The 23,252-nt window shown below is 38.8% G+C and overlaps 1 long non-coding RNA gene across 3 annotated transcripts in view; it reads right to left on the reverse strand.

Annotated features, from left to right (window-relative positions):
- Positions 1 to 23,252, reverse strand: part of LOC136014314 (uncharacterized) — an 84,475-nt gene that overhangs the window by 6,479 nt on the left and 54,744 nt on the right. For 2 of the 3 annotated variants that reach the window (XR_010612627.1, XR_010612625.1), the window contains exon 4: positions 2,690 to 2,826. This is a non-coding gene — a long non-coding RNA (uncharacterized LOC136014314). Of the gene's footprint in view, positions 1 to 1,828; positions 2,007 to 2,689; positions 2,827 to 23,252 lie in introns of all 3 variants that reach the window. The other variant, XR_010612626.1, reaches the window with a different exon arrangement.

Consider the following 23,252-nt stretch of genomic DNA (forward strand, 5'->3'; position numbering starts at 1 on the left):
CAGTATGTTTGTATTACCATGATAATAAGGCTCTTAACCTTTTCAAATCTGTTTCCAAAAGGCACCAATGATCTTAGGAGCTCCACCTAGAGTACGTTACGAAAGTCAGACTGTGACAGTGTGGACTTTTTAAATTCTGAATTTCAGGAGATAGTTAGTACCATAGTCCTCACAATCCTCTCTCATTAAGTAATGGTCTGCCCTGCAGGGGCCAAAGCAACCTCTTATACGCTAAACCATATAGAAGACCAGTAATCCAAGTTCTACCTAGATACTTAAGCTGTAATGTTAATTGCTAGTTTGATTTATGTATGAAAACCAATTACATATTAAATTCAAAAGCTGGTTGAAAAAATACACAAACACGTTATTTTGGGGAGAGTTAAAATAATTCTTTTTTTTTTTAAGGCTAATTTTTTTCTCATTCATTTGGCTCTGCAGGCTCATTTTACTGTAAAAATTATGAAGGCTTTTTTTTTCCTTCAATAAGAGCAAATATTTCCCTAGGGAAATGCAACTCAAGTTCAATAAATTTATCAGAGGCAGGACACTTACACTGTATTGAAAAAAAAAAAATTCGTACTAGGATTACAGAAAATAAACAGAGGTTTCACATAGCAGTGTTTCTGGAAAGAAAGAAAGAAAAAAAAGCCTCACTATTTTATATTTAAATTCCAGAGCAAGGAAATCTGCAGCTAATCAGGTTTATTCCTCTGGTACATATTTTGCTACAGACCATGGCATTCCTCTAGAGAGGTTCAGAGATGCAGAGACTAGATGTCTCAGGGGAACAGTACTACACTACCAAGACTTTCACCTCTAAATCAATAGCTGAACACAACACAAGGAATAACTACATGATATTCTGAAAGCAGTGTATTGGTTTTTTTAATTCATCACTAGACTCTATAAAAATATTTTAAAAGGAATCTTCTAATTTGATGGATGCTCAGGGTCAGTGTTAGTGATGCTTGAGTCCTTTTTTTCATGTATCATAAGTCCCGTCGTCATTAGAACTTTATGACAGCTTTGGACTCAGAGATGTAAGGGACCTAGAAGATGAGATATCACCTCAGAAAATTTCTCTTCCAGCAAGATTCATGAAAAAATAATGGATTAGCGGTGAGAAATTTGCATCACGTTTTCTTAAAAAACACAGCATCAATAGATTTCTTCAATCCCCAAGGCTATCAAGTCAACAGCTTTCATCATTTTAATACCTTCCAAAAAACCTCCTAAGACAGAGTACATTCTCAGGAAACCTGGATTCATACAAATCAATGAAAAATAAATCAATGAGCTAAATAACATCATAAGTGACCAAGAGAACAGCACTATCTGAACACATGAAAGAATAAACCTTCAATACTTTATGCCATACAAACCTTTTGGTGAGTAGAGCTTTTCAACTGCTATCTAACTAGAAAGGGTTCTTTCAAGATGTGCATCTATTTGTTTTCTGACACAGAGTAGTCTATTTGTAATCAATTTTTAACTTCTCTGGAATTTTTGTTTTAGCATAATACTTTGAAAACATGTCTTTTTCACTATAAGGTGCTGTATCCAACGAGCAGTAGTTAGAATCATTTAATTAGATGATTCTGCCAAACAGAGATGTAGGTATGCCTTTCATTTTTTTCTTACTGATTCATGTGTACCTCAATTTGCGGACAAAGACGAGTCGAGTCGATGTTAACATAAAAGGAAAAGAAAATAACAACACTATATTCCCATTCCTACTGCCGGTCACAATGTCCTTCTAAAATGTAGATTATTTTCTTTGTCGGCATAATCTCTATAAAAGATATAATGCAGACAGAATAATTACAGTGTAAGATGAGGAAAGTGTGTCCTTGTTGGTTAACATCTTGAGGGGGCATGTTTTCTTCCTCTTATTTTTGAGCAATAAATGTAGCTCTATCACATTCACCGCAGGCAGTTCCTGGAGGACCTTCAGGAGGACTCCTCCTCCTGTAAATAGGCCAATTCTCTTGCAAGTTTGTATTCTAGAGAAGAGTAAATATACAAAACTTGAAGGTAGCTGTTACCATGCTCTGGCTGCAAATTGCACTTCACACCTTGTCTACACTAAGGATGTTTTAGGGGAAATTTCACACCTAGACTGGAAAACCTATTTTGACTTCTGTCAGCATTTTAGCACCGTATTGATTAGCCTTGAATACATAGTTCTTGAAATGCTGACAGAATATGGTGGTACAGGTACCTTCTATGTCCAAACAGTGAAATCAAATTAACACTAGGAAGAAGAAATTCCTATTTCTAAACTTCGTAACTGAAAAAAACCAAAAATATTACAACAGCTCCTACAAAATTGTGGACTATGTACCTATACACTTATTTGTGCAATTCAATACTTCTGAAGGATGTAAATGCAGTGCATAATAAAGCAATTCAATAAGCACTAACCCAGCATTTTCTTTCTAAAGATAGGATCAGTCTGGGGGATTGTGCAGTGCAATGAGAAAGGAGACTGCAAGTGGAAATTAAAAAAAAAGAATGAGAACTAATGTTTCTGGTGGCATATTTTAGTGAACAATCCACAACTCTTTACATTCCTGCATACATTTATTTATATGATTCCATATAATTCTGTTTATATCTCCACCCTCTAAAGTACTTCCAGGAATGAAAATATTACAGTAACATGCTACAGTCATATGGAACAGACTTAGATCCTTAATTTTTCAGGAGGCTCAGATGTTGATCTTAAGCACTCTTGATGTGGTCCACTGGCTTCACTGGCTTCTGGGGTCATGGCTCAAATTATCCACTGATTCTGCAGGTCTCTGTCAGGGTGAGTCAGCGCTGTTAACAAGAAAGAATGTTGCTATCCATAAGTCTTGAAATGTTTAATTTCTTATATCAAACATTAGTATCATTAAAGTTATTGCAACACAAATCCCAAGGCATGTTTGTCCAGTACTGTGGGAAACTACTACTGAAGCAGAGATGTGTTGCTATAATTAAATCCCTAACAATCAGGTATACCTACATATAGTTTGGTCATACATTGTGTTGTAGTTTCAACATTAGTTGTTGAGGGTACCCTCACGTTTTACCTCTAAAAACATCCTCTCAAATGGCTTTGGCACTCTTGAGTCACACTTTCTGACACCTTCTCACAAACTGGTAGAAAGAAAATATTAGTGATATGATATGTACTCATGTCCTGGGTTCAGCAGTAGCAGTGATTTTTCTTCTTCTTAGTAGCTGGTGCAGTGCTGTGTTTTTGACTTTCAGCCTGGGCACAGAGCTGATAACATCGATGTTTTTAGTTGTTGCTAAGTCATGTTTACTCTGACCAAGGACTTTGTGAGTCTCATGCTCTGCCAGGGAGGAGGGGAAGCCGGGAGGAAGCAGAGACAGGACACCTGACCTAAACTAACCAAAGAGGTATTCCATACCACAGCACATCATGCCCAGGATGTAGAACTGAGGGCAGTTACCCAGAAGGGTTAGAACACTGATCAATCGGGCTGGGTATCAGTCAGTGGGTGGTGAGTGGTTGTATTCTCTTCCCTTGTTATTTCTCTTATCATTATTATTATTGGTGGTAGCAGGAGTGGTTTGTGTTTTACCTTAGTTACTGGACTGCTCTTATCTCAACCTGTGGGAGTTACATTATTTTGATTCTCCTCCCCATCCCTCTAGGAGCTAGGGGAGGAAAGGGGAGGGGGAGTGAGTGAGTGGCTGCGTGGGCTTGAACCAGTGGGTTGCCAGCTGGGCTTGAACCAGGACAACTTACTAAATCTGCCGGTTAGAGGATAGCGACCAGTTTTTCAAGCTGCATCAGAAAATCCTGCAGCAGCTTTGAACTCTAGAGGGGTAAATGTCCTCCTATCCCAAGCATTCTCATTCTCCTGGGGTAACCTGGAGGCACAAGGACACTCTCAAGGGTAACTATTCTCAACAGCACACAAGAAGCCTGGAGGCAGCCACAGCAACACCCTCCTACTCATGGGAGCCCACAGTAGATGGCTTTGCATGCTCTTCTTTTTGAGGTTTTATACCTGCATAATGAACAATGCTTTTGAACAGCTTTGAACATGGATGAGCCCAGAGACTGAATTCAGTCAGTATGTAAAAGGACACTTTAATGAAGCTTTCGTAGCAAAGCACAAATCAAGCCCTATGACACTGAAAATTTGTGGAACATAATTGTCAGCAATACTCTTGATAGGTTTTAGGAGAGCACACTAAGCATTCAAGGTCAGATTTCCACCAAGCAGAGTTGTCACGAATACAAATCGCATTCAAGCCAGATTTTGTAGTTACCAGTGTTAATATCTAACATCCCTCACCTGAAAAAGCTGCTCACTAGCTGTATGTTCACACCACATGCTGCACATCAATGGGAGCTTCTTGCAGGCACAAGTGAACTGATTCTACCTGTGTCTAGAATTGAGGAAAAAAAAAAAAGAAGAAGAAAACAACCCCAACCCTCAAGTGACCTGTGTCAATGCATTAGCCCTCATGTGCTAATAATCTTAGCCTCTCAATAGCTTTCATTAGCTCAGCACTTCACTAATGCCTTCATGTATCCTTTTTCCTTTCAACTCAGGGAACAGATAGGACCACAATATATAGTGTAAGCACAGTGTGGGACTCCTTAGGAAGGATTACTGCCAGCCCCCACATGAGGCAGATTGCGCTCATGGAAAAACAAAGGGCTTGCAGACTAGCATCCTCTGACTTAAGTGGTGGAAAAGAAATAAGAATGTGTTAGGAGGAATGGAGGGCAGCAGCTGTAGAGTCACTGATTGATTGGGGTGGGAGGGACTTCCATACAAAACTGACATTGATCTATCCTTTAATCTAAAAGCACAACAACAAATCTTAAGGCAATCAATTTTAATGGTATTAATAGTCCCATTCAAATTATTCACTTTCTACCTTAATTTAGGAGGCTGGCTTCATATTTCCTTGGCAGATTTGTCAAATAAGTATTGCAGTTTCTTTGAGAGCAGTTTTCCTTACTGCTCCATTTCTTTAGTACGGTTGCTTCTTTAAAGAGTGTTATTTTTTCCTCCCAGGACTGAATAATTAATAATTCATTCATTTGCCGTTTGTTGTGATAATCTTTCTTCCTTGTATAAATCATTTCCATGTTAGCTTGTTTTTCCTTTTGGCAAACAACAGCCAACCTCAACATATCTTAATCCCACACAAACTCTGATCAGTTTAGATAATCTTTGTCCCTCTTGAGTCTAGGCTGGGCACAGGTCAGGACTCTTCATTCTAGTAATTGCCCTTGCTTCATCTATAATTTGCTCTCTTGAATAAACCATCAGCTCAGTATTTTATTTTTTTTTTTCATTAATTTCAAGCCTCATCCAGTAGCCACAAGAATCAATGGGAAATTTTACTCTGGGAACAATAAGCACTGAGCAAAATTTTTATCACTTTCCAGTGTATTGAACTGGGTGAGAGGAGCAAATGGAGCAGGGCTAGGATGAACCGCTTCGAGACAGAAAGCAATAACTTGAGCAGCAAGCTCACAGAGCTCATAGCCCTGCAAGCATATGATCATCTTCCACGGCTGCTTAAGTCTCTGGAATAAGCAAATAAATAATAAATACATGAACAGAAGCCAAATTGCAGTATTCCTGTAACCAATAGCCACAGAGTGATACAGGAATATTATTTTCAATTTTAATTTGATTCTAAGTAAAATATGAACATAAATACATGTAAACACCATATGTAAAAACTGTGCATCCCTACTATTAAGGGACTACATTTTCATTTAAGGGAATACAGTTAAGGAAATGCAATTAAATAAATAGATCTTCAGTTTCAAAGAACTTCCTAATTTCAGAAAATTCAAACACTGAGAATAGACATCTTTGGTGGAAATTGGAAGACAGGGTTTTTTCTCACTTTCATATAGTTTTCCATAAGGATTTGCTACTAACCTCTTTCAGAGGCAAGTTTGGTGTATTTTTCAGCTGACACTGTAAATCAGTCCGTACAGCCTTACACCCTCACAGTGGGGGGCCCTGCAATAGAGGTCATGCTGGTCTCATACATCTAAGTGGCTCATTATCAGGTAGGCTTGGGGATGTTAATCTCATATCTGTCTGTCAGGCATCCATAGCTGATCTGTTAAGTTTGGGATTTATCTCACCTAACTTAAAACTTCTACAAAAGCTGGATCAAAGATCCCCACCTTAAAACTGTCAAATCCTTTCCAGAAAAGCTTGTCATCTCTGTCTATTGCAGAAAGACAGTCAGTCACTTAAGACTCAATTTTAGCCAGCTGGCCAAGCGTGTGACCAGCTGTGTAAAGCTCTGCTGTGTAGCTATGTTCCAGACAACTTTAAGCTGTAGCTGTTAACATTAACTTTGAACAAGAAAATACTTTGACTATGAAGATGCATAGATATGATGTATAGATATAGATGTATAGACTATGAAGAGCAGAGTGGAAGAGTGAGGCTCTGGTCATAAGAAGCTAAGAATTCGGTTTCAGAAAAGAAACATTGGGGTGAAAAGCTATAACACTGAGGAAATAAGTGGAAAGTAAAAAGAAAGCGATTTTGCAAGTGTCAGGATGAACCCATTTCACAGAGCAATGGAGACCAATGCTTTCACCTGAGTGCCTCACCAACAAAGACCCCTCAAATATCTGCACCAGGGTGGCAAAAATAAAAATTCTTAACTTACTAGTATATTTGTTTCTGCTTTTGATAACCATATTAGCTAATAAGCAATAGCTGTGTATGCAGAACTTGTGCATATGATCCTGATCATAAGTCTTTACATGGAGTAAAAAAGTGCCCAAGTAAAAAGGTCTAAAAATTCAAAGAAATTAAGTGATTCAGATCACTAAAAGTAGGTACCCACTACCATTTTAGGTGTTTAAATGATATGATAAAACCACAGATAGACTTCATTCTGGCAGATAATGATACAAGACCTTATGAAGTACTTGTTGAAGTCAGGTGTGATAGCCTAGGGTACACCGTTAAGTGTTCAAGTAGTGTCCTGAATCATATCCTTAAAAACAGATTAATCTTACCCTTACAGACTCGACCTGAATTCTGGGCAATGAACAGCAGTAGTCATTAAATGAGGAAGTAACTCATTTTCCTAAAAGCAGCATAAGGTACCAGCTCTGTGTCTCCTTCAGTTTTCGAGATGAGCTCCTTTACCCATACTTATATGGAGATTTCAACCACAGATCTCGTGTGTGCATGCTATCATAACTTATGCACAATTTGGTAGCACAAGGAAGTTCTCACCATGATCCTGGACTCTTGTGTTATGCTTTGGAAAACACAAAGGGATTATTTCTCAAAGACCTTAAAATGTAAACACAGGTTCCTCCCAGCAGTCTGTTGGATCACCAGTCTTTGTCTTTTACCACTTTTTCATAGAATCATAGAATAGTTAGGGTTGGAAAGAACCTTAAGATCATCTAGCTCCAACCACCTGACATGGCCAGGGACACCTCACACTAAACCATGCCACCCAAGGCTTCGTCCAACATGGCCTTGAACACTGCCAGGGATGGAGCATTCACAACCTCCCTGGGCAACCCATTCCAGTGCCTCACCACCCTCACAGTAAAGAACTTCTTCCTTATATCCAATCTAAACTTCCCCTGTTGAAGTTTTAACCCGTTACCCCTTGTCCTACCACTACAGTCCCGGACGAAGAGTCCCCCCCCAGCATCCTTATAAGCCCCCTTGAGATACTGGAAGGCTGTTATGAGGTCTCCACACAGCCTTCTCTTCTCCAGGCTGAACAGCCCCAACTTTCTCAGCTTGTCTTCATACGGGAGGTGCTCCAGTCCCCTGATCATCCTCGTGGCCCTCCTCTGGACTTGTTCCAGCAGTTCCATGTCCTTTTTATGTTGAGGACACCAGAACTGCACACAATACTCCAGGTGAGGTCTCACAAGAGCAGAGTAGAGGGGCAGGATCACCTCCTTCGACCTGCTGGTCACACTCCTTTTGATGCAGCCCAGGATACGGTTGGCTTTCTGGGCTGTGAGTGCACACTGCAGCTGGCCTATGTTCATTTTCTCATCGACCAACACCCCCGAGTCCTTCTCCGCAGGGCTGCTCTGAATCTCTTCTCTGCCCAACCTGTAGCTGTGCCTGGGATTGCTCTGACCCAGGTGTAGGACCTTGCACTTGTAATGGTTAAACTTCATAAGGTTGGCATCAGCCCACCTCACAAGCGTGTCAAGGTCCCTCTGGATGGCATTCCTTCCCTCCAGCGTATCAACCGGACCACACAGCTTGGTGTCATCGGCAAACTTGCTGAGGACGCACTCAATCCCACTGTCCATGTCAATGACAAAGATGTTGAACAAGACTGATCCCAACACCGATCCCTGAGGGACACCACTCGTTACCGGTCTCCAGCTGGACATTGAGCCATTGACCACAACTCTTTGTGTGCGGCCATGCAGCCAGTTCTTTATCCACCGAGTGGTCCATCCATCAAATTGATGTCTCCAATTTAGAGAGAAGGATGTCTTGTGGGACAGTGTCGAACGCTTTGCACAAGTCCAGGTAGATGACATCAACTGCTCTACCCCTGCCCGTCAGTTCTGTAGCCCCATCATAGAAGGCCACCAAATTGGTCAGGCAGGATTTCCCCTTAGTGAAGCCATGCTGGCTGTCACCAAGCACCTTGTTGTTTTTCATGTGCCTTAGCATGCCTTCCAGGAGGATATGCTCCAAGATATTGCCAGGCACAGAGGTGAGACTGTCTGGTCTCTAATTCCCTGGGTCTTCCATTTTCCCCTTCTTGAAAATGGGGGTTATATTTCCCTTTTTCCAGTCGTCGGGAACTTCACCTGACTGCCATGATTTTTGAAATACAATGGACAGTGGATTAGCAACTTCATTTGCCAGCTCCTTCAGGACCCGTGGATGGATTTCATCAGGTCCCATGGACTTGTGCATGTTCAGGTTCTTAAGATGGTCTCAAACCAGATCCTCTCCTACAGCGGTCACAAGGTCTTCATTCTCATAGTCCCTGCTTCCACCTTCCAAGATGTGGATGGTGTGGTCAGAGCATTTGCCAGTGAAGACTGAGGCAAAGAAGTCATTAAGAACCTCAGCCTTCCCAAATCCAGGGTAGCCAGTTCTCCTGATAGCTTCAGGGAGGGGGCTATGTTGTCCCTCGTCTGTCTTTTATTTGCAATGTAAGTATAGAATCCCTTCATGTTACCTTTCACATCCCTAGCCAAGTTTAATTCTAACTGGGCCTTAGCTTTCCTAACCTGGTCCCTAGCTTGCTGGACAACATTCCTGTATTCTTCCCAGGCTGCCTGTCCCTGCTTCCACCTTTCATAAGCCTCTTTTTTCCCTCCAGGTTTTCTCAGCAACTCCTTATCCATCGAAAGAGATCTCCTGGCCCTCCTGCTACACTTTCTTCTAGTTGGGACACAACACTCCTGAGCTTGTAGTAGGTGATCCTTGACCATCAGCCAACAGTCTTGGACCCCCCTGCCCTCTAGAGCAATATCCTATGGAACCTTACTAGCAGGTTCCTGAAGAGGCCAAAGTCTGCTCTCTTTTTGTTAAGAAAGACAGGGAAATTGCTCTGAGAGATCTCACATTGCACTGGGAGAGAAGATGAAAGAGGTTAAAAAATGCAAGAAGAGGGACAGAAGAGAAAAATCTTAAGAGGAGTTAAAAAGGGGTAAATGAAAAAAGAAACATAGATTCTCATCCCCAATAACAAAGAATAGAAGAAATAATTTTGTAATGAAGCCGTCCCCAAGGAAAACAGAAGAGAATATTTTCCTTCAGAATGACAGAAAAAAAAATAAAATTCTTTCTCTCTTTAAGATTTTGTCGTGAGAGAAATGCCTCTGCCACAATTTAGTTTATGTATGAGAATTGAGATAACCTTATCAGGAAATCACCAGTAGCAAAGAGATCTTATGGAAAATCATTGCAGAACTTACTCTGAAAGTAGATGCACTTCATGGTAGAGCATAATTATGTGACAGTTTCACTGAAATTATATGACAGTTGCCATTAATAAAAATGGAACATAGTGTAGAATATCTTAGCATTTATCCCACAGATTTTGAAATCCAGGTACAGTATATATGTACTGCACACTATAACATTATAATAAAAAACCTAAATACTAAAAAGTTTACTATACAAGTAATGAATTAGCCATGCATAATCACTGTGCTGAGTAGTTAATGCATTTTTTTAGAGCTCAGATTACAGTCTACAATTATATATCACACAAATGTGAGATACAAATTACAGTATAATTGCAGTGTATCTATAGGATATTGAATGTGACCATAAAGTACCAGCCAGTCAGAGGAATGTACCTGTAGTGACCCCCCAACACTGTTAAAAGTTACCTCATTAGTCCCAAGAGACTAAGATATATGTGCATAAAAAGCTTCTTAGAATCATAGAATAGAATCATGGAATAGTTAGGGTTGGAAAGGACCTTAAGATCATCTAGTTCCAACCACCTGACATGGCCAGGGACACCTCACACTAAACCATGCCACCCAAGGCTTGGTCCAACATGGCCTTGAACCTTGCCACTGATGGAGCACTCACAACCTCCCTGGGCAACCCGTTCCAGTGCCTCACCACCCTCAAAGGAAAGAACTTCTTCCTTATATCCAACCTAAACTTCCCCTGTTTAAATTTAAACCCATTACCCCTTGTCCTACCACTACAGTCCCGGACGAAGAGTCCCTCCCCAGCATCCTTATAAGCCCCCTTGAGATACTGGAAGGCTGCTATGAGGTCTCCACGCAGCCTTCTCTTCTCCAGGCTGAACAGCCCCAACTTCCTCAGCCTGTCTTCATACGGGAGGTGCTCCAGTCCCCTGATCATCCTCGTGGCCCTCCTCTGGACTTGTTCCAGCAGTTCCATGTCCTTTTTATGTTGAGGACACCAGAACTGCACACAATACTCCAAGTGAGGTCTCGCAAGAGCAGAGTAAAGGGGCAGGATCACCTCCTTGGACCTGCTGGTCACGTTCCTTTTGATGCAGCCCAGGATACGGTTGGTTTTCTCTAGAAGAAGAAATTAGGATATTTAGAGGAACAAAACTCAGTCGATTGAGTTATGGGGAAGAATCAAGATGTCAAGAAGCCTGTGAAGTAGCGACTATCAGCCTCTTATGTAGTACATTGAAGGTAGCATTTGACTTTGGAGATGGTAGTTGCGAATGCTCCGTCCCTGGCAGTGTTCAAGGCTGGGTTGGACAGAGCCCTGGGTGACATGGTTTAATGCAAGGTGTCCCTACCCTTGGCAGGGGGGTTGGAACTAGATGATCTTAAGGTCCTTTCCAACCCTAAGTATTCTATGATTCTATGGTGAAGAGGAAAATAAAAATTGTTTGTCTTGCTGTTGGCTTGTGGAGGGTTATATTGGAAAGAGTCAAACAATGGTAGACAACCCAAAAGAGTGCCTGTGGTCTGCACCTCTGTGTCTAGAAAGAGACCTCAGGTGTGTGTGAAAGGGAATGGGTGGCAGTGCCACCCATATGTGCGAGGCATTGTGCTCTCACTCTTTGTTAGCCTTTTCACTTTTTTTTTTTCTCTTATTTAATGTTTGTAAGCCAAATTGTTTGGGATATTAATGTATTAATCTTTCTTCTGTGGGAATCTCTTTAGTGTCTAATAACATTGCCAAAATTTCAGAAATGTTAAAAAAAATCAACAAATGCCAACAATCCTAGCAGAAGTCCTTATAAACCCAAACTACATATCTTTCAACTTTATAATCTTCAAACTCTCATACCCATTTAGTCAGACAAAATACAGAACATGGTTTCACATGCTCTCCATGTTTAGTCCCATCTGGCCAGAGATTGAGACCACCTGGAGTCAGGAACTCTACAGAAGAGAATTGTGAAGAAGGGTTGTTACTACCACAACCTGTGGTAGCTCAGTAATTATATTCTGTCAATCATCGTTTTCCCAACATAAGGATTTCTCATCGATTTGTCTTGAAAATTGCAGGCTGAGATCTCATCATGTTATTTTCCTGACTACATCAGAAAACAAATCTGAGCAGCAAAAAAGCTATATGATAAGAGTCCTACAGTGACTATAAGGAGGGAAAGAGAGAGAGACTTGGTCATCAAGTGGAAAAGCTGTGCTTTATTGGATATGTATAAATAGGTCACATGAACCATGTTAAAATTCTTAACTTCACAATCTCTCTCTCTTTCTCTTCTCCTTCTCATCCAGCCTCAGAACATATGGTAAATGCTTCTTCTATTCATTTTAATCAAAATCTGATAATTATGCCTTCTTATTCATGTGTTATTAATGCTTATGAGTCCTACACATGGACTAAGAATTTGTGGTCAGAGGCATTGTGCACATAGATCAGAAATGCATTCCTACTACACAACTTTAGCAAGCAATTTACTAGACAATGAACTGAAGTCATCTTTTCTGTGAGCGCAGAGATAGGTATATTCTGACTGAGAAACTGAAATTGTTGAAGGCTGAGCCTGAAAATAATTTCTATAATATTGATTTGAGTGGACAGTTAAGTCCATCAAGGCAAGACAGAAGAATGCTTTATGACCATTTTCTTAATCTGGAGAGAATGATAGCTACATGTTTACAAAATATTTCAAATATTTCACCTGCCATCTCCTACATCTCCATTATAACACCCCCTCCCACAGCTGCCTTGTACTGCGGATGCCATCCTGGAAACAATGAGTTGTTCACAGGAGCCATCTTTTCCCATAAGAGCAAACAAATGGCTCAAGGAACAGGAAGGACTACGCAAGTAGTGGGGTCTGCAGCCTAAATTAGATCCTGCCAGCAGATGTCCAGACTTTTCAGATATAAGACAAAAATTCCAAGTTTTCATGTGCAACGGGATCTTTTCTTTTGAAATTCCATATAAGTTAACAAGCAGGGCATTATATGAAAAAAAAAAAAAAAAGGATTTTTAATTTACTCCCCTAGAAGTCTGTTTTTGCTGGGAAAAACATATCCATTTAACAAAGCCTGTGGAGTTACGAGCACTATAATGGCGATGAACACTCTAAAATGAGATATGACCCTTATCCCTCTTCACTCTCTGCCTGCACCAAAGACAGCCATCACTCTCAGACCACTCTGCTTCTGCATTTCTCTTGCAGCCTTTGACATTTTATTTGGACACTGAGATAAGGCTGTAACAGGAGAACAATGGAAGCAGCAGCACCACAGAGAGATTTCCCTCCCTCCACCTCCAGTTTTTCACCCTCCCTCAGCAGCGCACAAACAGATAACAGGGCTGCTGCCTTTTAACAGCTTGGGATCAGGTTCAGACTTTCATTCAGGACACTGTGTTAGGTTTGTGTTTATCTGAGCCACTGAAGCAGTCACATCTGAGACCAAAGTTTTCTTGGTATAACTGAAGTTAATTGGATCATTTCAGGCTTTTTCTGGGGCTGTCTTTAGACTGATCTTCTATAGGATGGAGTTAAGTGAAAAGTATAAATGTTAAAATAGAACAAGCAGAGTACTGCTTGTATGCCCATCCAGTGCTGCAAACCTTCCATTAGTGGTATTTAAGAGCTATCCAGTCTTAGAGTTCAGAAGGTGGAAACCTCCTCAGAAGGATCAAAGCTGCTATTTTCAAAGAGTAGAACAAAAATTGTAAACCACAGTCAAAAGACATGGAAAAGCAGAGGTATCTCTTTTTTTTCAAGTTTACAACAGATGTTTCCTAACAACAGGCATTCTGAGTTTCTTCATTATTTGAAAATGAGTATTTGGTCTTTTTCCTTAAAAACAAAACAAACAACCAAAAAATGTCCCACCAAAATGTCAAACAAATATAAGTTCAAATATTTTCAGACACATCATCTTCTTTCTTTTACCTGGAACCCAGGTTTTGTTTCAAGCATTTAACAAACCATGGCTGTAGAAAATATTTTCATATGATTTTAAACATTAATTTATATTTCTTACTATTTGTCTTTTGGTTTCTGAGACTTTGAGACATACTAAGTCACTTCTGCAATTTGCTCTCCAGCCAAAAGGTTGGAAGCTTAGGGGTTTTTTAAGGTTTTGTTTTGAAACTGGATTTCTGACATAATTTCATAACTCCAGGAGTCCATCTTCTATACTAATGCATAAAATACATTATGCAGTTGCGATATTGTCTATCTTTCCTTATCTGAATATAATAGCTGGTGAAAGAAAATATAGACAACTGTAAAGAATACAGAATTTCACAGGAGAAAGATTCTGCTTTCATTAAAAATCATACATGTGTTTCTAGACAAAAATTTGCTTTTGAAAATTTGTTTCATCTGACAATGCTACAGAAACCTTTAATTGATAAGAAAGTTGAAAATTCTGTGATATGTTTTTTTCCCACTGCTTAATCACCCTCTCTGTATAAAGATGCTTACTTTATTTCTCATTTGCAGTTGTCTGACTTCAGCTTCCAGCTACTATACTTTGTAATGCTTTTGTCTTCTAGAGTAAAGAACACTTCAGTAGCCAGTGTTTTCTCTCTGTGAAGTTAGTCTATCTATGGTGTAATCAAGTCACCTCTCAATCTTCTTTAAAGGAGTGTGAGGGATGAAAGACCTAACAGACTATGAACTCTGGAGCAGTACTGGAATGGGAAACCCAGCATTCATTATGGGACCCATCATTCACCCTCAGGCAAAACATTTGATCTATGCTTATCTACCACCATGTTTTCCTTCTCAGGGATTTTTCTTGGTGGTTTAAATTGCAGTCTTTGGACATGCCTGCAGCACAATAGATGAGCAACTTTTTTTCAGATCTTTATTAGTGTAATAAAAAGTAGCCAAACCATAGTACAAAGGAGTCTGTCCATTGTAGTTCAGTTACATTTGTTTGGTTGGTAAGTGTTCTTAAACTGTTCTCCAAAGTTTTTCTTTGTTTGCTTGTTTGTTTTCTAGTTGAAACATTGATTGACTTAGACGACATGAGGATCCCTCTTTAGATCATTGCTGACATGATTTCAGAAAATTTAAGATCTAATTAACATAAGAATATGTAGTTCTTCCAATCCATCAATTCCAAATCCCAAGAGAAAATCAATGGAAAAACAGTTTCAAATATATCTTTGCACAGTTTTTGTGGACAGATTGCTAATGCAGAAAGTTCTGTGCTTTTGGAAAATTAGTTACTCCATTTTAATTAAGCATAGGCAAGAGGTCCCTACCTTATAAAAAAATATTATAAAAATATTATAACTAATAATATTAGCAAAAATGTGTACTTTATACATTTCTCTTGTACATATTTCTGCAGTAATGAAAGGCCTTAAACAACTGAGGTAAAAAAGGCATAATTTAATATCTGAACTCTGCTCCATAATACTGATTGGTTTTGATGTAGGTTGAGTTAATTAAACTTGGAGTAAAGGTTAAAGAGTTAATTAAAACCAGGGCAAAGTGAAAGATTTTTGAAGGTAAGAGTGTTCAGAGGCATAACTGAAGTCAAGACAGGACAATTCTGAGAATACTTCAGAAAACACAAAATAGCATGGTAGGCTGAAATCAGTAACTCTTGATAGATAATTTGTGACAGATAGCATCTCCCTCTGGCCATGCAATCCTGCCAAAATATTATGGACATCATCAATGCCAGCTAAAATATGCACAATTCTTTAGTAAAGAGGCCAAAACAATGGAACAAGAACATAGTGTATTACTTTCTTAAGGCATTTATTTCTTGTTGGGTTCTGCTAACATGACTGAAAGGAGTACTAAAGTCCTTGCTTGTGTATAACAAAGAAAGATTGAAGAGCCATAATAAATAATTAATTAATTCTGTTATTTTCTTGACTAAATTCACTTAGAAAAAATGCAAAAAAAAAGAAAAGATGTTTTGAACATGAAGTCAGGGACCTTTGGAATCACAGAGGCTCTTTATCTTCATGCCAGGACACCTTAGATATGACAGGAATTAATTTGAGTATAAGCTATAATCTTGAAATGTATCTTTTTTTAAATAGATGCCATTTATGAAAATTGTGGAAGCAAAATGAAATGAACATTTAGAGAATTATGTGAATGTACTAAGCTATGTACTTTCATGAGCTTCAGTAAATTACATTTTATGCACCCCAAGAAAAAATAGGACTACATGCTGTTCTATGTCCCAGCCCACTTTGGGACTCCTGAAATTAATGAAGCCTTACTGCGGTGAAACAGCAAGCTAAAGAACTGTAGAAGAGAAAAAAAACTGATCAGGACATTGTGGGGAAGTTTGCTTTCAGTAGCTGCATAATCTGAGTTTAATTAATGCCTTTGTATATAAAATTTGTTCAACCTAATAAATATAGAGAAAGACAAGGAAAGAAGATCTGAGATGAAGGTGACAACATGTTCATTACAGTGACACTCCACCTCATTTCAAGTAAGGATTAGGGTCATCATGGGTCACCTTAATCCTAGCAATTTATTTACACCGTCTGTCTGACCCCACAGTGCAGCAGGTGGGATGAGCTTTCCTCACAAAACCCATCCCGAGGTTGAATTCCTGTAAGTGTGTTATACAAGAACTGATTCCTTAATGCAGATCAAAGACTGCCAGGTCTTATGATAAAACTGAAAAGGTGGTCCATGTTGGTACCTGCTGGTAGGCCTGTTGACCTACACAGGGAAAACCCTTGGTGGCATAAACCCAACATCCCAACATCCTTGTTAGTCTCTGGCTAAATCTAGCTATCTGTCCTTATATTTTATGCTGGCTCTTTCCAACTCTAATATTTACCCTTTGGTTCTCATGGCTTGAACCTTAACTTTAGGGATGGCCCAAATACTAAGGTTGAGGAAAACCAAATAGCCAAACGGAAGAAGTTTTGGACTCAAAATGTACTGTGCCTTTCGGACAGCCTGTACAAGTCTCAACCCTCTCTGGCCTTAATTTCAGCTCAGCTGCCATTTCCATAGTCAGAGATCATCAAGCAGCCACAGGTCATGCTGGCTGACCCTGTTGTTGATCCTGTTCTAGCCCTGCTCCCAGTTTGGCCCAGCACCCTCTTGCATCACCTGTTTTGCATGTATATGTCATATATATGTAGGTATAGGAATAGGTATATAAATTCATACCCACACTATATATGTCTGTATACACATTTTATACATGTATACAAATAGACACCAGTACACACACAAAATATATATAAATACGTATATCTTTAGTTAAGCTGGTAACAAATATCACTGTTAAACTGTGATCTATAAAAACACATGTGATATCTGCCTATGTCAATGCTAATTTCTATCATATTCATAGCTCAAACACATAAATGTCAAAAGTAGTCTCATAGTACTCCTTCCTGGTACAGTAACCTCTGCAGGTTTTTCTGGCACACTAGAATTCTGACAAGAGATAAAAACTATATGTGCAAGGGCTTCTGGGAGTTCATTTGAGTTTTGTTTTTACAACCATCAAATCTGATGTGATTCTGAGAGTAACTAAAATGTTCATTATATATCAAGGACATAGAAAGGCTCTTTAACTGGTGCCCTGGATGGCTTAAAATTGTACTGGCGCCTTCCTGCCTGCTTCAGTATCTTAAACTGGGCATGAATCACAAGTAAATTGCCCAGTCTAATCAAATTCTACCTGAATATATGTTACATAGAGTTGCATAAGATGTGCTATATCTTGAAAAATGGAAATATTTCAAGGTCTAATCAGATCACTTTAAGTGGAAAAGCAGTGATCACTAACACCAAATGAAATTAGATTGTGGAAAGTACAGTGGATTATTGAATAAGAGCTGAGTGATCAGTAGTATAAATTATTGATCACTACTTCCAAATTCCTCTGTATGACTGACATCTCCTCTACTGTTTCAAAGCATGGGTCAATTGTTATGTGACTAACATCCCCTAACCTTATACTTTCAAGGAATATGCCATTTTTCAAAAGAATCAGTGTGACAGATAAAGCCTGATTCATTACTCTTGAATTCCAGTTTTGGCAACTTACAGAATCTCATTGAGTTCAATGGCAAATAAGTAGTGTTAATGCATAAAGCTGAAATGATCATTGATACAAATGACAGATAACTGTCTTCCAGCATAACCATTCTCACGTTGCATGATCAAGCTGAAGGAGATAGCTGTAGAAGAAGCAGATAGAGAAAGAGCAACGTGATCTCAAAAAGCATCTATAGTTAGGAACTAAATCTTCTTTCACTGTCACAGATACTTTGAGAGCTAAAACAGGAGGGTAAAGGATGTGCTTGTACAGGGAAAACAATAAGAAACAAGGGTATTAGTGACAGTGGGCTGAGAAATACCTTTGTTATGAAGGGTAACATCCTCCTTATTTCTTGGAAGGCTTTCAGAAACAACCAAGAAAGATATAGTTTACCCAGAGCAAACACTAAAGCACCAGTTCTCAGATATTTGGAAATACAGAATCCAAGCCCAGCAGCTGGTGGAGGTTTACCTTTGCCACAGAATTAAGTACTGACAGCTTTAAGCATATACGTAAAAGGGAGAGAGAGAAAAAACACAGACTCACTCACAAAATATGGATCACTGGACTGATTTGCCTTTGGAGTATCAATGAAAATCAATCCGTATCTTCCACTTACCCTGCATTTTATATTTCATGTTGCCTACTCTTCTAAGCCAGGTGCACACATTAGATTTTTTGGCACACCTAACACTACCTTCCTGTGACTTTGAAGACTCTCCTCCTGACTAATGTATCATATTTTAGATATGAGTGGAGACCTCATAGTAGCCTTCCAGTATCTGAAGGGGGCCTATAAGGATGCTGGGGAGGGACACTTCATTAGGGACTGTAGTGATAAGATAAAGGCTAACAGGTTAAAACTTGAATGGAAAGTTTAGATTGGATATAAGGAAGAAGTTCTTTACTGTTAGGGTGGTGAGGCACTGGAATGGGTTGCCCAGGGAAGCTGTGAATGCTGGCAGTGTTGAAGGTCAGATTGGACAGAGCCTTGGGTGACATGGTTTAGTGTGAGGTGTCCCTGCCCATGGCAGGGGTGTTAGAACTAGACAATCTTAAGGTCCTTTCTAACCCTAACTATTCTATGATTCTGTGATATTTCTGTGGAACATTTCAAAAAAAATAACAATCCAGATTTCTCATGTAGCAGCTTTGGCATCTCTCTGAATGTATGGGCTTGACCATTTTTTTATGGAAAGCAGAGAGGGAGTGAAAAGGAATATTGTCAAAAAGAAAGGAAAAGCCTGTTGCTCTGAACTGTTCAGTTGCAGTCAAAACTATGAAGTCCAAGTACCATGAACAACATAAATGATGTCTTTTGGTTTTCATACATACGTGTACTGCTCAAACATTTCCAGCTCAAATTTGAAACAAAAAAAAAAAAAACCACCTGTCAATAGAATTATAATATTTGGAGTTCATCTTCTGCTGAAGATCCTGGAGTGTATGTCACATATTATTTAGGTCAAAACTATAATTTTTATTCGAGCCTATGTTCATATCTGTAACATTTTATTTGGGAGGTTTTAACTGAAACAATAAAATTGTCATTGAAACAAGAGTAATTGCACAGTACATACTTTAACAGTATTTTTAACAGTATATATTTTTCACAATATTTTTACCAAACCAAGTTGCTGGATCCATTTAAACCAACAACACTGGCCCTGTTATCAATCCATATTTGATAGGAAGAAAATCAATAGAGCTGTTGAAATTAATAATACCATTCTAAAGAATATGACCTGTTAACTAACCAATATTTAAATAATCACTCCTGGGCTCAATATAAAATTTCCACAGCTTTAAACAGCAGTTTGAGCAAATCCTAATTCATTAGCAGGTCAGATTTGTTAGGTATGGTTTATTGATTTCCAAATCAATGAAGGATAGTTTTGAAAATGCAACAGGGACTATGTATTAAAAGCTCAAGTTTAAACTCACAGAAAAGCTAACCAAAACAGCTTAAAGTAAAACCTCTCTTACATAAAACATTCAGATCAGTAAGAAAGGGCACCATTTCTGCATGCAGCTGGCTGATATTTTTACTACAGGAGCTAAAGTCAGAAGTAAGAACATATGAGAATATATCTACAAATGCAGCCAAGAATGCTTTTAAAATTCTTTAAAATCAAGAGCAAAGAATTAAATCTCTAGAAATCTAACTGATCCCATGAAAAGAACTAATAAGGTCAAAAAAAATACATTACTAAGTGTATACTTCAGAACAGCTGGTCACTACTCAAAAGTAAGTAAACAGATACATATTTATTATTATTCTCCTTAAATTAATTTTGCAGTGTCAGTTCTAGATCAAGGCAAAAAACTTTACTCAGTTTTTAAATGTATTTCCCATTGTATTCACCTGTATTCACCTTCTCAGAATCCCATTTTCTTACACACATGTGGAAGTGAATTTTAAGTAAGTATACCCAGAAATAAGATTTTCAATTCACCCATGCAAATATTCATCCTGGCAGAGCATGCATGGTTATTTAGTCCAGAAACAGAAATTGCATCATGCAAGTTTCTGATCAGCTACAATTAAATAGCACAATATAAAATTTGGCTGTTTGTACATCAACAACTCACAGAAAATGGTTTCTGATTAATGCCTTCAGGCAATAAATATTGGAAACTGGCAAACAGGTTCCACTCAAGGAAACAAAGAATCCTGACCTGAACAGAGGTATTCCAGAGAACACCAAAAAATAAAAAGCAGTTATATAAATGATCGGCTTCAAATTATTTCTGTGAGGGAGACAATTTGTTTCTATTTCAGATATGGTGATTTGAAGTGCAAAATTAATTCTTTCCAGTTATCTAAACAAAGAGAGTCAAGTTAGCTTTGTCATTATTGACTGTTCATTTACTTATTAAACTGTACATGGGAATGTTTTCCAGTACTTAGCGTCAGCATAATAAAATATAGAGAAGCAATGGAGCATGAATTTCTGGACATAAATAAATTCTATTTTGTCTTTAAGATATATTTTGACTGTTCTTTTACATTTGACCTTCTCGTCAAAATATTTTTTGTTTTGTAAGTACATATACTTTGCTGTAGCGCAATAACATTATGCATTTTTTTATGTGTTTCTTTAAATTTTACAGTAAGAAGGAAACTACAATCCATATTGACTCTAAGACTGACTGCATTGCCTTTCAGGAAGCCAGGCCATATAGATGTATTATCAGCAAGCTATTTTCTGCTGTTTGACAGTAGCAGCCAGATTGTGGGATTTTTTTTTTTTTTATCTTAACTTTTTTCATTTTTGTTTTTAGTCAGACATTTTGAATTGTTTGTTTCTGTTGGCAATGAGTCAGTGTTGCTAACTCATAAGTGCTTGAAATTTTCTTATTTCAGAAAAATGACAGAATAACACGAAAGATGCTGTCACTTACTCTATTTTCCTGCAACCTTTGTGGCATATCTCAAGTTAAGTAAAATAAAAGAACATTTATTTTTTCCCCATCACTGGGAAGAGAGACTGAGGTGGATTCAGATAGTTTTAACTCTTTAGTATCTGGCGGCAGAAGAGAAGCAAACAGGAAGTGCTAAAAAAAATAAGCGTGGGAGAATGAGTCAAGCAGGCAAGAAGAAGAAACCAGAGATCCATCACCCTCTCTACAACTAAGGGAGAGGGACTAACTACCTCAGGGACTTGGTAAAGATATCTGGAGTTTTGAGAAGGAAGGAAGGAATGCTGGACCCAGCCCAAACCATCATGCTCTGTATGAACACAGTAGGACAGCTCTAAACTGATTAAATTGGGATTTTTTTTTTTAACAAATAAACTCCAGGAAAAAATGTGCCCCTCTCTCAGCACTAAGCTGAAGAGATGTGGTTTAGTTCCTTTATGAGCCCTAGCTACAGGATCACAGGGCTTCTGCTTAGTTGCTTGTTACCACAAGCACTCCTTCAGTGAATATAAAACCAGCTTAACGAGCTTCAAATCAACAGAACTGGGATTGTAATGGCTAATACCTACTGTCTCCTGTCAGGAGTGACACAACAGCAGTGATCTTTTGTGACTGACTGATCATGAATGTTATTTTCCCCAATGTGGTCTAATCTACCCTGTCAGACTTGCAGGGGGTAAACCAACATCAGTGGGAATCCTTCAGTTAAATCCCTGTGAACCATTCTTTAAATATACCCCAACATGTCACCTTTTAGAAAGGCAATTGTGCTGCATAACAACATCTTTTGATGGTCTGTCGTCTCATTGCCAGAGGAGGAACGTGGTTTCAAGACATCCAGACATGAGGGAGTAATGCAGCCTGTCTCTGTTAGGGAAATCCCTTCTAAGTGGAATAAGGTGCAGGTAGGAATTTCCAATGACAAACAGAACAGTAGCAGCAAGACGTCCTACCTTGTCACTGGTATCTTAGCTGAAATTACTAATACTGACCCTTATACTCAGAAAACGTTCCCAGAATCATCCACAGTGTCTCAATTTGGCCCACAGACTGAGGAAGAAAACATATGAGGATTCAGGCCCAGGTCTATTCAATCAGACAGGCCTAGTGGATTTTCTAGCTGTTCTACTTTCATTGTTAGGATTTCTATTAGAAAGGAAAGGAAGCCTCAGCTAGCAAAAATAGGTTAAGATACTTGTGGGCTGGGGTATACCTGATTTACTTTTAACTTTTCAAAACTTTACCTTTGAATTTTTATGCCCTTTTTCCTTGCAAACTCACTGCATGGCCCCACATATCATGCAAACTCACGTAGCATGACAACCCTACTGCTCTAATTTAGAGTTAGAGCAATCATAACCACATCCAGCTCTCATCCTTTCCCACAATTAACTTTGTGATATGAATTAATGAAACGAAGGGCTAAGAAATCTTAATCCAGATTTCATTCCCCTTCTTCACCTGTAGCATGTGTAGCCAACTAGGTGCCTGCAGCAACATCTTGCATTATTTTCTGTCCTCTGCTTTATGCTCCACCCTCCAAAGGAACTCCAGGCTCTTCAAACCCAGACGCAAAACTCTTCTACTTCCTGAGTTTTGCTAACCAGTATAATTTTCTCACAATTCTTTTTGCCATGGAGAAAACTTTAAGCTGAGGATGCTGGTAAGTCATTTCTTCTTTCCAAAGCCTTCTTATTCCCACAACAACAATTCACCACTACTTTCCTGTAAGTAGGTTTGTGTTCAAGGATGCTTAATACCTCAATTTAAAGGGGATGCAATGGAAATAAATTCTTCTTTTCCCATTACAACTGTTCTTCCCACACAATAATTCTCCCTCTCTGTTTCTATACAGTAAAGG

This window comes from Lathamus discolor, chromosome 5 (assembly GCF_037157495.1).
Source record: "Lathamus discolor isolate bLatDis1 chromosome 5, bLatDis1.hap1, whole genome shotgun sequence".
Lineage (NCBI taxonomy): Eukaryota > Metazoa > Chordata > Aves > Psittaciformes > Psittacidae > Lathamus > Lathamus discolor.